The sequence below is a fragment of the Haemaphysalis longicornis genome, unplaced genomic scaffold, assembly GCF_048455015.1.
Source record: "Haemaphysalis longicornis isolate Haplotype H1 unplaced genomic scaffold, Haemaphysalis longicornis Haplotype H1 scaffold_7, whole genome shotgun sequence".
Classification (NCBI taxonomy): Eukaryota; Metazoa; Arthropoda; class Arachnida; order Ixodida; family Ixodidae; genus Haemaphysalis; species Haemaphysalis longicornis.
In genome coordinates this window covers 131856557-131870768 of record NW_027526422.1, presented here as the reverse complement: position 1 = coordinate 131870768, position 14212 = coordinate 131856557, and the positions used below count along the sequence as shown (strand labels likewise).

Here is a 14212-nt window from a genome sequence, read left to right as displayed (position 1 = left end):
AGAAGTTAAGAAAAATGCCCCAAGGCGCTGTGGGTACTAAATAAATAATAAATAATAATATGTCCTTAACTCGTGTTTGTTCCCTGACCCACTTCGCTCTCTTCTTGTCTTTAATGTTACACCTATCTATCATCTTCTGTTCCATTGCTCGATGAGTCATCCTCAATTTAAGTTGAACCCTCTTAGTGAGCCTCCAAGTTTCTGCCCCGTAGGTGAGTGCCTCTTTAAATGCTACTGTAAAAATAAAATCAGTACCTAACTAAAGAAGGCGAAGTGCCGACATGAACGGACACACAGAAGCGAACGCACAGACAGACAGACAGACAGACAGACAGACAGACAGACAGACAGACAGACAGACAGACAGACAGACAGACAGACAGACAGACGGACAGACAGACAGACACAAAATCATCAATTAACTTCAGAAGACTTCTGACAAAGACGTCTTCAAAAATTACGTTTCGTTTTCAATTAGCCCTCATTCAACTAAAATTGAACTTTTTTTATTGCGCGAGGAATAGTAGACTCTACTTTCTTTTAGGTTCAAGAAATTTAGTCGCACAACACCCGCTAAGGTGCTTTCTTATTTCAGTCATAAATACTTACGGTCCCGATAAAAAAAGTGATTCACCTTAATGCGTGCGCACGGGCTTTTGTGACTGTTTTAGGCGGGATTGTGATTAATGTCCAAATTACACCAGCTTTACACCCCAAAACTAAGAAGCAGATATGACAATCCTAAGTGCATGACATTCTGTTGAGAACGGTAATGCTAACACGTTATAGATGGTAACGCGGTAGATGAACTATGAAAATTTGTAGGGAAAGGGTGCAGTAAGCTAGCCCTCGATAGATGTGGCTGAAGATCTTTGGGGGAGGCCTTCGTCCTACAGTAAACACAACCACACTGCTGCTGCTGATGATGAAGATGCTGAATCCAGGGTGGCAATGCTTTGCTTTTACTGGCAGGTCACGAATACCGTATGTCGGTACCTGCTTTTTAATTACCCCTAGAACACTTACTATTGTGCGAGTTTGTTTTTACGACTTGAAGCCCAGTGGGAGAAAAGAAGATATTTTGCTCTTCCCTTTCAATTCGTGTGCACGCAAGCATATCAAAATACTCCAATAAAAAAGGAACAAAAGCGTCACTCCAATAGGGTCTGTCCCTTTTAGCACGCTGTTACACACAAACCTGGTCCTCTGAAGTAATTGCGCATAAATAGCAGCGAAGGTTAAACTTTATAACATTAGCAATAGCACGCGCTAAAGTGTTGGTTAACGAAATGCCTCAATATCAATGAGCGGCACATTTACGCCTCTCAGTTGAAACATTGGCCATACTCCGATTGATCAGCCCGTTCTTCGTAACACGAACACTGAACAAACTCGTGTGAGGGGCGGAGTTCATCATCCTAACCACGTGGCAGGGTGACGCAATTCGCACGCAAAACACTTATTAGGGGAAACCATTGTTTGGAGAGCACGCGAGAACGGCAGCACATGACTTCTTGACGCTCCACACTTGCAAATTCAACTCGTAAACAGCGCCCAAAATATGCCTCGCTTGACACCTCGGAGAAGTGCTGTGTTTGCGCCCGATAGCCGTATCAGACGGCTGCAGTTCTCGGTATCGGAACACAGTGGCTACGTGAGGACCAGCCGCGTTGCGACCTTTGAAGCGCTCAAATAAACCGAGTCGGAGGAAGCGAGTCTTGTTCCTTTTTGCAGTGAGGCTTTTGCAGACGCAGTTATCGGAGACGGCGTAAAAGCGAATGTGGTGGATCACAATGGGAATGAACAATAGTGGGGACTTTCGATAGTAGACTTTGGATAGCTCCTTGCGTCAGCTTGGGCAGTGAGGTTAGCCACCCTCGGGAACAATGTTAACTGTAGACGACTCGGTGCATGTGGCACTTGTTTGCGCCGTTGTGGCGGCTACGCCTCTTCCCTGTCTACAATTATCTTCGGTCGGTCGGTAGGAACTCCCTCTTGACAAGATGCTGTGATTAAACTTCAAGATGGACAGTGACGCAGGCTCAAGAAACTAAGCAACAAGTTCGGCAAACGATTAGAAATCCTTGGTTTGGAAGTACCACTCTATTAGCTGAGTGTAACCTGCAGAGATTATTCAACGTTTTCTCTGAGAAGCGGGGAACTCTGTAGAAACAATATAAACTAGCTGTAACTGAACAACTGCACCACTTGGTTGCCTTTTTAATCATTTAGTTAACTTAGTGATTGTGAACTCGTGCCACGTTAATTTTAACTAAAGTTCATGAATGTTTATACCTGATACTCCCGTTCCGCCCCGCTCTTTTCCCAGGAATAACTAATTGAAAACGACAAAAAAGTGGGGGGTGTTTGGCTCCGCGTTCCTGTTACGGTAGCTTGTTTATTATAAGAGGGAGGCAGAGAATAAATATGTGTATTGCTGAAAATGATGGAAAGGAGTCTCAAGTACGATACCCCGTGTTCCCGCTTTAACAGCCCGCAACACAGGCAGGCGCTGATCATCGACGCCGGATCCGGTCGGAGTTCTCTCCTAAGCCACTCAAGAAGAATGGCAGGGATTATGTAAGTGTAATGCTGCGTGGTCGCAGCCCTCTACCACATGAAATAACTTCTAACGGCTCCGTAGTAGTTGCACTGTGGGGAATAGGAGTCGTCGAGCAACGTGGGGCATTAGGGGGACGGGGGAAAGTGTTCGTCTGAATGGTACGGAGCTGCCGTTTCTCCTTTTTGGGTATTATTTATGGGCTGTGGGGTATGCCATACACACTAACCCATCAGGTTGTGGAATCTTACGGTATATTATCAGGTTTAAAGTTTATTGTTCGGTGAACACAGAGGAGGTCCCCAAGTTACAAAAAGTGTCCGGAGGACCTCGAATGAAGAGAGTTAAGACACAGTTACATAAAAAGTCTGCGATAGTTGTAAATTAGTTAAATAAAACGGCATGATTAGTACCAAAAATACTTGTTGGAAAAATATTTTGAACAAGAATTATAACCCAACATAAAGTGGTGTGCAATGCAAATTTGAATTCATCCATTAGCATATTCAGAACGCATGAGCACTGGGATGGGATGAGCCTATTCAGCTCTCTTCCCGCAGCCCTGGGGGATAATACCCGGGCCAACATGTGGGAGGTTGCGTCGCCCGCGACGGCTGATTGGACAGGTGCCCGTAAGATCATCACGTGTCTTTCTGGCGGGTGTTTGGAGGGGATTTGGTGTGCTATCCGGGGGATTTGCCCGACGAGAAGTTGCGTCACGCTTGCTGTGAGTCGGTAGTGATGACTTCGGCTTTGGCTTGCGTGATGGCGAGAGCTCGAATGACATTGTTTTCGTGCTTAACTGTACCTTTTTCAATGCCCCACTAAGTTCGCATGCACTATACTGGCCACACATACATACATACATACATACATACATACATACATACATACATACATACATACATACATGCATACATGCATACATGCATACATGCATACATGCATACATACATACATACATACATGCATACATACATACATACATACATACATACATACATACATACATACATACATACATGTGTATCTTTAAGAGGAGCACCCGGTTGATTCATCAACGCGCAGCCGAAACTGCTGGACCCAGATACTTGAAATTATGGCAGGGATGCATTTCTATCATGGTGTAGTGGTTCACTGGGATTGGTTCTTCGTAAATTACACTTTCGAGATAGTACAATGGGGGAATGGTGTTTTCGGAAATTCTGCATAATCGCAGGGCTGTTGAAATAGCGAAAATGCATCTGATGATAATATGCAGCTTGTACAAATCTCTAAAAGGTAGTTTCATGGTTTCGCGCTAATCAACATCTAACGGGCCAATATAAATTTAGGAGTTAATTTTGTTTTTGTATGAATTTATCTGCATATATTTACGTTTTTACGGATTCCTCCGTTTATATTCGGTACATTAATGTATCGGATTGCTTCCTGCTGGCAAGCGTTGCCCATTCAAATAACCAAAAACGAATTTAAAGATTTTGCCCCGAATGCGCCGCTAAAACGGGGAAGGAATTTTTTTTTGGGAGTTACATCCTAAACGGAGTAAAATGGTCTAACGGATGATATGACCTCCCATCCAAACTGCTAGCCACCGCGGCTCGAAGTTCCGGAATACATTTCCGTTATGATGCAGGAGCTTAACGCGGCTGGATGTTTTAAGAAATACACACTGGTGATAAGAAGAAGGGTCATTGTTTCAGCAGTTCCTCATTATATCACTGGCCCTTTGAGATTTTGAACTGCCGATATAGGTAAGCAATACGAATGTCGAACAACTCTTTTACAGTGCTCCGCTTAAGCAACCCAGCTTGCATATAGAGCGAACCAGGACCCTGTCTAAATGATGTGTTTTGACGGATTCCTCAAAACGTGATCAGCCTGTTTATGTATCCGATGCATTTTTTCTTGCGAAAGTTACCCGTACAGATCCGCAACAGCTTCCTTCAGAAATTTGGGTTAAGAAAATTTGCCAGAGGGCGAGGTGGGATCGTTCACATTACAGCCCTAAAAATAATACACGGGTAACGCGGGACATTGACGCCTCGCTCAAAGTTCTGAATATAGAGTCTTTAAATTTCTGGGGTAGAGTCCTATTGTGACTTCGGAGCTCAGTAAAGACCATATAATTTTTTTAAAAATTTCAAATAGATTGCAAGCTACGAAGCATTTGAGAGGAAGTTGGCCTTGCCGCATAGCGTATGTTGCCTACTTCTGTCTACGAACGTCGCACAAGATTGAGGCATTTAGGGGGAGGGGGCACGGGGGTGTATAGGTATGCAGTGTCGCAGTAAAAGGCTGTGTTTCGTTTGAAAATTTTTGATTATGTTGCAAACCCTTTCGTATATCAAGCCAGTTTTTGCTAATATGTGTAATGTTTACCAAGGTACACAAACTCAATCATTTCAGAGTTTGTCAAAACAATACGCTATCGGGTGGATCTTAATTTGAGAAATACGTGCTTTAAGGTTTACTCAATGTTATATTTGATCTTATACTGGCACACCCGGCCATCGCAGTGTACAACGGCTAGTGTATACATGCATCCATCGATACATACATACATACATTCACACATACATACATACGTACATACATTCATACATTACATACATACATACATACATACAAACAGAGAAACAGTATTTATTTATTTTATTTCCCCCAAGGGTCCTCGGGAAGGGACATTACATGAGCGGTGAGAGGATACAAATGTCGGTGTGCAAAAAGCAGTGAAAATAGCAAAACAAATGTATGCGTATAGACAGAAAAAATGTTCGAACAAATCCGGAATGTCACAGAACACACGCAGAATATTTAGCACGGTTGGTAAAGATACGACCTTGGTGGCCAAATCATCAACAAGCACTGGTGACTAGCGGATCATCATCATCATCATCATCATGCCTATCTACGCCACCTGCAGGGCAAAGGCCTCTCCTATTAATCTCCAATCATCCCAGTCCTGTGCTAACTGCAACCAATTTATCCCCGCAAACTTCTTGATCTCATCTCCCCATCCAACTTTCTGCCGCTTCCTGCAACGCTTGCCTTCTGTAGGGATCCAGTCTGTTACCCTTAAAGGGGCCCTGAAAGGCATTTTGAGCACACTAAATGAAGTAGCGCAATCGTTAGATTGGGTCGTCAAGGTCATCTGGGCCAAGTATTACTCTTTTACGCGCAGCGGAAAGCTCACACTTTTGTTGCAAAGTTTGTCGTTTTTTTCTCACCCTTTCCTTCGTGTTTTTGGACGCCGCCATCTTCACATGTCTACATCATCGATTCCCCGATGTTCGTCATGAGCTAGACATCCTGCTATTGGGCGGCTTTTTCACGCACTTCCGGCAAAGAGATGAGTCGTCTGCTCAGCGTCGACTCGCCGGCTGATCTGCCAGCGTAGTGCCGGAGTGCTTGGACATTTTACGACAAACGAAACAAGTGTAAACAAACGCTTAACCGTTCGTATTGAATGCAACACGGCCATAACACGACATGGATATTATCTTACCGGAGTACGTTCCATAAAGAAAGCGTTGAAGCCCCGTGGCACTTTTTTCGTGCAATCGCAGAGAACGCCCTGAGCCGAATGCCCAGGTTTGACGGGTACATTTTTTTTTCCACTTCAAAACAATCCAGAGATGCGTTTCGAACGAACACAACGTCACAACATGCGTTGCAAGTCTGAACCGCGATTGACAAACGATGGGCTGCCTCCTCCTGCCCCTCGTAAATTCGGCACTCACCTCGCGCGCGGTTTGCGGGGACGAACAGCAAGTCACTTAACTCTGGCGCGCAAGCCGAGATGGCTTTTAGCCACGCACACTGCACATACCCCATGCGAGGTTGAGTCGTACGTCGCTTGAGAAAGATAATCCAGGCCATGGGAAGCACTATCCACCCGCAGAAGCACAACGTCGCATTTCATCGCGAAACAAAGGCGTCCACAACACACACACCATCGCCTCCTGTAATGCCAAACGCATCTCGCACTTCCAAATGAGAGTGAGTAGTATGCCTGCAGTGCCCATATGCCGCGAGGTGGGGCCCCAAGCTGAACCGGGATCACGCAACCGTAACTGACCTCTGGGGCGGTTTGTGCCTTGTTGCCAAGGCAACCGATGTTTGAGATCGTCAAAGAAAGGCGCTCGCTCCAGCGCTAGAAAGCTCAGAGCCGCGCCGGAGCATGTTTAGCCAACGTTGCCGCTCTCCACCACGCGTCGCCCCAAGCTGAACTGGTCACATGATTGAAGCGTTTTGTGCACGGGTTCTGTATCGGCTTAAAATGTCTTTTTCACATGGCGCCGGCAGGAATTACCACCACCGCAAAATAAGACCCGGCACCAGCGGGGCCACATCTGATACGGCGCTTTTTGGATAAACACTGCGCTGTGCATGAAAGGGACCGAGCGCAAGATCCTCCCCAGCGGCTGCGAGTTCGCCGCCGATTAAAAGTCACGTGCTGCACTGCAGCAACGCACACCGCGAAAGGGCAAGGCCAGGCCACCGCACACATGCGGCCAGATTTTTCGTTCGCTTATCCATCCTTGAGCGGAGTGCGTAATTCATGGTGTCAACAAAACTTGCCCGTAGCAGACGGCAGTCGGAGGAGCGTAATGCGGAAGTACGTCACCGCTGACTAGCGCAGAATCATGGGAGGCAGTGCTCGCGCGCCGTCAACAGTTGAAAAGAGGAGGAAACGCGGCGCGACGATAATGCGCGGTTTTTGATTTACGATTTCTCAGCTAATACTCATCGCTTTAACAAAATTCTTGCGGGAGCAGATTGCTAATACATTGTCTTATTTGGTTACATGTAGATCCATGCATCGGCGGAAGGTATTTCAGGACCCCTTTAAAGGAGCCATGAAGAGAAAATGCAAGTTGGTTTTATTCGAAAGATTTCGTGTTTTATAGTGCCCCCAGCGCTTGTCCGGATACAAACGGTGCTTTATTCACTGAGAAATTAAACAATTTCGGTTAAAATTTTGATTTTCCCGCTCAATCGTGCGTTTTCGTGGTCACAAGTGACATCACAGGAACCGACCGCTCTGCAGCCTAGAATACCTTCATTCACGCATCCACCGTACAGGGTAGAGACACGTAACGCTGGCGCCGCCATGTTCGGTTGCTCGCTAGCCGCCGAAGCAAGTCATTGTGTCAAAACCGCGCTAAAATTATCGCCGCAACGCGGTTTACTGAAGAAGTTTGAATCATATTGTCTGTTTCGCGTTGCTAGGTTTCGTGGGAAACGAAAAGAATAACGCGTTGAGCCCGTTGGCCCAATTGCGGCGGCACGGGACCGTTCAAAGGTTGTCTCCACCCTGTACAACGGTGTTGGTTTGTTCCCGCGTTTTTTTACGTTCCGTTACCTAGATGGCGCCACCATACCGTGGCAAGCGTTTGGTTTGTTTTCGCCCGCATTTAAACCTGGCTTGTTTTTGTTCTGGGAGAAAATATTCGTTCCCTGAAACAGTGCTCGCTCGACAAATGGGGTCACGTAAGACACCGTTGCTTGCGTCAATCGGCCAGTGCCGTCTGAGACAACCCCAAGCACCGTAGTGCTGTGCAGCTAAACCAAAGCATGCTGTGCGCAGTACGAACAGCAGAACACATCAGTACTTCTATGTTTACATGTGCTTTCGTAACTTCCACTGTTTGTCCCATCATTCTTATTGCTTTGTAAAGAATGTGCCCTAAATTTAGGCGCAAATCGCTCGTTCGTCTGGTTTGTAAGCTCTACCTAATTTGCGTCTGCTTCTGCCAGCCTCCGCCAATCGCAGAGCTTAGCTCATGTGACATCACAGGTTCTGTTGCGGGAAATGAGCTGGTGGATCGCATGACCATTCCCGTTTTTCCTAATTATGTAGCTTATTTGAGCGAAGTTTACGTAAAAAGTGGTGTCAGTATGATTCTAACGAGACAACCTTTTGAATGAAACAAACTTGTGTTTTCTCTTCATGGCTCCTTTAATGACCAACGGTTATCTTGCCTTCACAATAAATGCCCTGCCCACGTCCATTTCTTCTTCTTTATTTCTACTAATACGTCCTTAACACGCGCTTGTTCCCTGACCCACTCCGCTCTCTTCTTGTCCCTTAATGTCACACCTATAATTTTCCGCTCCATTGCCCGCTGAGTCGTTCTCAATTTAAATTGAACCCTCTTAGTGAGCCTCCAAGCTTCTGCCCCGTATGTGAGTACCGGTAAGATGCAGCTGTCATACACTTTCTTCTTCAGGGACAATGGTAGGCTGCTATTCATTATCTGAGAATGTCTGGCGTACGCACTCCATCCCATTCTGATCCTTCTAATTATCTCTGCCTCATGGTTGGGATCCGGGGTCACAACTCCGGTTGGGATCCGGGGTTGGGATCCGAGCGGATACAAAAGGCTATTCATGTAAATCAGTACTAGAATTCATTATACAGTATATCATCGTCATCATATCGTCAGCGCGCCTACGCCCACAGAAGGGCAAAGGCCTCTTCTCCCATAGATCTCCAATTATCCCAGTCCTGTGCTAACTGCAGTGGCGTAACTAAGGGGGGGGGGGGGGCAGGGTGGTACAAGTTCCCCGGATGCCCTTGGGAGGGGGCGCCGAGCCGAGTCTGTCCAACTTGTGGCCGAGGGGGAAAAATGGCAGCGGGCCTATCTTTCAATAGCAGGGCGGCGCATCTGCATAAGTCACTGTTGGAGAGAGTTCTTGTGTGGGGTTAGTGGTACGGAATTGTAACACAAGGGTAGCCCTGCGGAAGACGAGGACGAAGAGAAGGGGCACACACACGAGGTGACGGCGCCCCCCCCCCCCCCCCCCCCGCATCCCCCGGCAAAGCGCCCCGGGAGTGTCCCCCTCTATTCGTCCTCGCATTCCGCGCTGCTATCGTTGTGTTACAATGCCGCTGTTCAAGCATTTAAACTGTTATCCTTGTCGGGCAGTGCCGCACTCATGTATGAATACTACTTAGGTACGCCCGGATGAGGGAGTTCGGGAGGCAACACGGGATGATATCCAGTGTGCTTGAGTGCGCGCTGTTCGCATGTGTTTTCATGTATTCTCGTTTGTATTCCAGCAGCTGCGAGAGGGGGGGGGGGAGGCTGCTTAAAATTTGCGCCCTTATATTCCGATTAGCCCTTTGCAGGTATTCTTGCAAGGTGAGGTGAACAACGTTCAGGGAATCGTAGAGATCCTGGTATTTAAAAGTCACGGTGCCTATTGTTGTCAAGCATGAGTGGGATACGGAGTGCAAGGGTCAAAGCGGTAAAGCCAGTGAGTAGGCACCTTGAAGACATACTTGAAGTTTTCCAAGTTATGGCAAATAACGACAAAGAAACGAGTGAAACGAGAAGTGATCGCACACTGGCTATTCCACCAGCGGATGTTAAGATACGATGTTTTTATTTCGCTCGGCTTTTGAAACAAGGTACTGGTTCGAATAGATTCTGTTTAAAGGCTGCAAGACTCAACAATGAACTTTTACGAGGCTGGTTTAGACATTAACGCTTTTAGAAAACAGTTTCGTGACGAAAGGGAAACGCTGGTGAGTGAGTCACTCGATGAAGGGATTGGTGTCTGAGTCATGGGATGTCTATGTTGAAAGGCGCTCGAGACGAAAAAAAAACAAACAAAACAGATGGGTCGTGAAAAGTCGAAAGGGGAAGCGTAAACGGGTAAGCAGAAAATACAAAGGGTCATGAAATCCACATTCGACCGTCTTCATTCTGAAATGGACGAGAGGTTTACTCACCTGCAGGATACCGATGCCAAGTTTGGCTTTCTCCTGGACTTAACGAGCTGTGATACTGTGACGACGAGAACGAACTAAGAACAAATTGTTACACCTTTGACGTTCCGACGGTAGCGCGCAGGACCTCTATGAAGAGACTTTATCAAAACCTGAAGAACTTCTGAAATTTATCATACAGTATGGGGAAGACAACGTATTTCTCAACCTTCGCGTCGCGATTCAGATAAAGTTAGCCATAGCCGTTTCCATATCCCTGGCTGTGAAAAGTTCTTCAGCAAGCTATAACTAATACTTTCCTATTTGCGGGCCACAAGGGTCCACGACCGACTTTCTTATGTTGCTCTGCTGAGTGTGGAAAGAGTAGAAACTGTAAAAACAAACTTTAATGACATTATGGAACAGTTTTCTTGATCGAAAATAAGAAATGTGCTGCTCTAGTTGCTGCTCTAGAAATGTGCTGCTCTAGAAATGTGCTGCTCTAGAAATGTGCTGCTCTAGTATTTTTCATATTTGTGTTATTAATAACCAACTGATGTAATTAAAGCGTTTCAAACCCAAAGAATGCGTTTCTCGACAACTTGTTCACGATGAACATCAGCACTGGCGTCACAAGAGGCAATGATATGCTACCAGGAGACAATAGTGATTGCAGGAACGAGTTTCTTAATGCATCATTGGTATTGATAACAAAATGTGGGCATACTATGCAGATTTGAAGTATGATTAAATATTCTGTGCAATCCGTATAACGGTAAGACAGCGAAAAACGATAACAACTGTGTACATCCGTACTTGGTCGTTTTTTTCCGTGTGTTTGTACATAATTTATGAGCGTCGCCTTATTTATGTCATGCGCGGTCACAACAGCTGACCAGCAAGCTCTATTTCTTCTTTCTCCCTTTTTTTACGCTGTGTCTAGAATTACATCCGAGGGATCCAGAAACTGAAGACAAATTTTTTTTCATACGGAACTTTTAGCCAGTGTATACAGTTACGTTCGACGGAAACCAAAATTGCCAATTAGTCACATTCGACGTAACTTCAAGGAGAATGATTTGAGTTACGTCCGGCCTAGCCAGGTATTTCACAGTACAAAATTAAAATGCGAAATACAAATTAAAACGAGCACATCGGCCGTACGGGATACTACATAGCTAGGCGACCCGGAATATCCCAAAGGAGCAGAGGACGCCGCACCTGGCAGTCGGCGACCGATAAAAAGGGAGGGGCGTAAGTGTCGTACCACCTCCCAGGCAGTAATGGTCGTACACCTTCCTCTCAAACCGGAACGAAAGCTCTTTCCTCGTTCCTTCCAAAGTTTGAAACGAGTTCCCGTTGCGAGTTCATTGCGAAATGAACGCGCTCCAGTCATATTTCGAACATTGAAACTTGTCGCTACATTAACGTTAAATTTGATTTTTCTTTATTAAAATATAGTGGCAGGATAATCCGGGGGCGAAATGAAGTGAGCGATTGAAAATTCACATCGAACTACGTATATCATACGATTATGACCACCGACGGAAGCAGATTATCTGGCGGCAAAAAGAACCAAAATCAACGCTCCCACACGAATTTTTTGAGAGAGCACCCGACATACTCCAGACATGTCTGACTGCAACTTCCTATGCAGCATGCCGGCACGCGGGAAGGAAACTACAGGAGGGAGCGTTACGGGACAAGCTTGAAGCCTACCCAGCTCCCTGTTGTGTTGCCTAATCATAAAAAATACAACTGAGAACTCACGAAAAAAAAACGCACTATAGTCAAGTGACAGGAAAGCGGTAGTAGTTTTTTGCGCCTCGAGTGGTCGCCAATCCTAATTGTATATTACGCGCCGCGTTCGTGCGTGCCACTTGAATGCCGTGTGCGGCGCTGGCTGCGCGGCATGTAAATCTGAGACGTGCAGATGAACACGCCGACAAAGTGGTCGTGCGCACCCGTCCGATACTTTCGCACCGCGCCTTGGCCATAAAGTGTCGCGTGCCGACGCGTTCTAAAGTAAATAATGACAGAGGAAGATATCTGGTCCGTTCATATTGGCTTGATTTGATTTCACAAAACACACCATACTTGCATCGGTTGCTCTATATGCACTGGACGCAATATCGACCTTTTTTAACTGTTTCTGCCCAGGTCATCTTCTAGGTAACTAACCTTCGATTGCCAAGACCGCAGGCATTCCTGAACTCACCGCAGTCTTTTCCCAGCCGCAATCCGGCATTCGTTTTTCATGCCTATGGCACGATTTAAAGGGGAACCAATGCTCGTGTCTCATTGGCGTCTGCACCCGCCGTTGCGACAAGACAATGCGCACCAGGTGCAGCCTGCCGACAGGTGCGGCCGGCTGCACCTGGTGCAGCCTTTGAGGAAGCGAGTTCCGCGGAAGGGCGCGAAAATTTGGCAGCATATAGGAAGAGAAACACAGCAGTGGTCTGTGGCTTTTTGTTCCAGCTTCAGCGAAAACGGAAGACTGGGCGAGTTGGTACTTGTTCATATTAACAGCGCTACCGACACAGACAAAAGGAAGAGGGCACAAACAACACGGCGCTGACTAACAACTGAGTTTTATTGCTTAGGCCAGTGGTTTTTATACACACATGGGCAAAAACAACAAAAAGGAAAAAAGAGAAGGAAACACTGAATTAACACGTGAACATATGATGGAGCGCGAGCGTGGCATCATACTGACGTTACGTTTATTCACACGTTACTCTACTTACGGGGCAAGAAGTACAAACAACACAAAACACAAGCCCATTTTGTAATCAGTTTGGAAACAAGACAAAGATTACCAGGGTGGGCTTACTGCACTAGGAATCTATACTCTTTTTGTGTGAGGGCGATAGAGGGCGAAGTTTCCCGTCCGTGCTGACTCAGGTCGGGGGCAATTTCGATGCTTGTATGTCGCCACTGGTTCTGACGCAGGAAGAGCCATCAAATGGCTCCATCAAGTTTCTGGATGTGAGACTCCGGCTGCTAGACCACCACGTATGCTGGCAGTACGACCCGCGTGGCAACAAGCCGCTCCTTCCTTATGCGTCGGCTCACACGAAACTCGTGAAAAGAGCAATTGTCAAGACTTGTCTTGGCAACGCGCTAAGGACATCCTGCCCTCATGCCATCCAGAGCAGTTTTGAGGCACAAACACAGCGCCTATCGGCCGCGGGGTACCCAACGTGTGTGCAGGCAGCCGTAGTAGAGTCCATGTTGAATGAACTAAACAAGAAAGAAAAGGAGCAGGAACAGCCTCAATCCAGCTCCCGAAAGAAGGAACCCATTGCAGTGGTGCCGTACATGCATCGAATTGCTCATGGCCTGAAAAAAGTAGGAGATGGCGGAAATGTAAAAGTTGTATTTTCAGCTCCCCTGAAACTGTCGCAAATGTGTCGTAAAGTTAACACTCGCCTCACTTTGCGTAACAAGTGCACAACGAAGCATCACAAACAGATCGTTGCCTGCGCAGAAAAAGCTGTTTATTCTGTGCCTCTCTCGTGCGGCAAGAAATACGTCGGCCAAACTGGCCGATGCCTGAATGATAGGCTGAGGGAACAACATTACAATGTTTGAAAAACGTTCAGTGGTCACCTCACCCAGCATTGCCGTGATTGCGTTAGCAAATGCCAGCCCCTTTTGAACCAGAGCGTAGTGATAGGCGAGCATGGCGGCCAAATCGTGCGAGAAATCTTAGAGGCCACAGAAATTAACAAGTTAGGTGATAAATGCATAGGCACCCCATCTATCGCCCTCACAGAAAAAGAGTGTAGATTCCTAGCGCAGTAAGCCCACCCTGGTAATCTTTGTCTTGTTTCCAAACTGATTACAAAATTGCCTTGTGTTTTGTGTTGTTTGTACTTCTTGCCCCGTAAGTAGATTAATGTGTGGATAAACGTAAAGTCAGTATGATG

At 46.4% G+C, this 14212-nt stretch overlaps 1 long non-coding RNA gene across 1 annotated transcript in view; it reads left to right on the top strand.

The window, feature by feature from the left end:
• The window catches only part of LOC144145135 (uncharacterized), a 104557-nt gene that overhangs the window by 26692 nt on the left and 63653 nt on the right, over positions 1–14212 (top strand). The window lies entirely within an intron of this gene.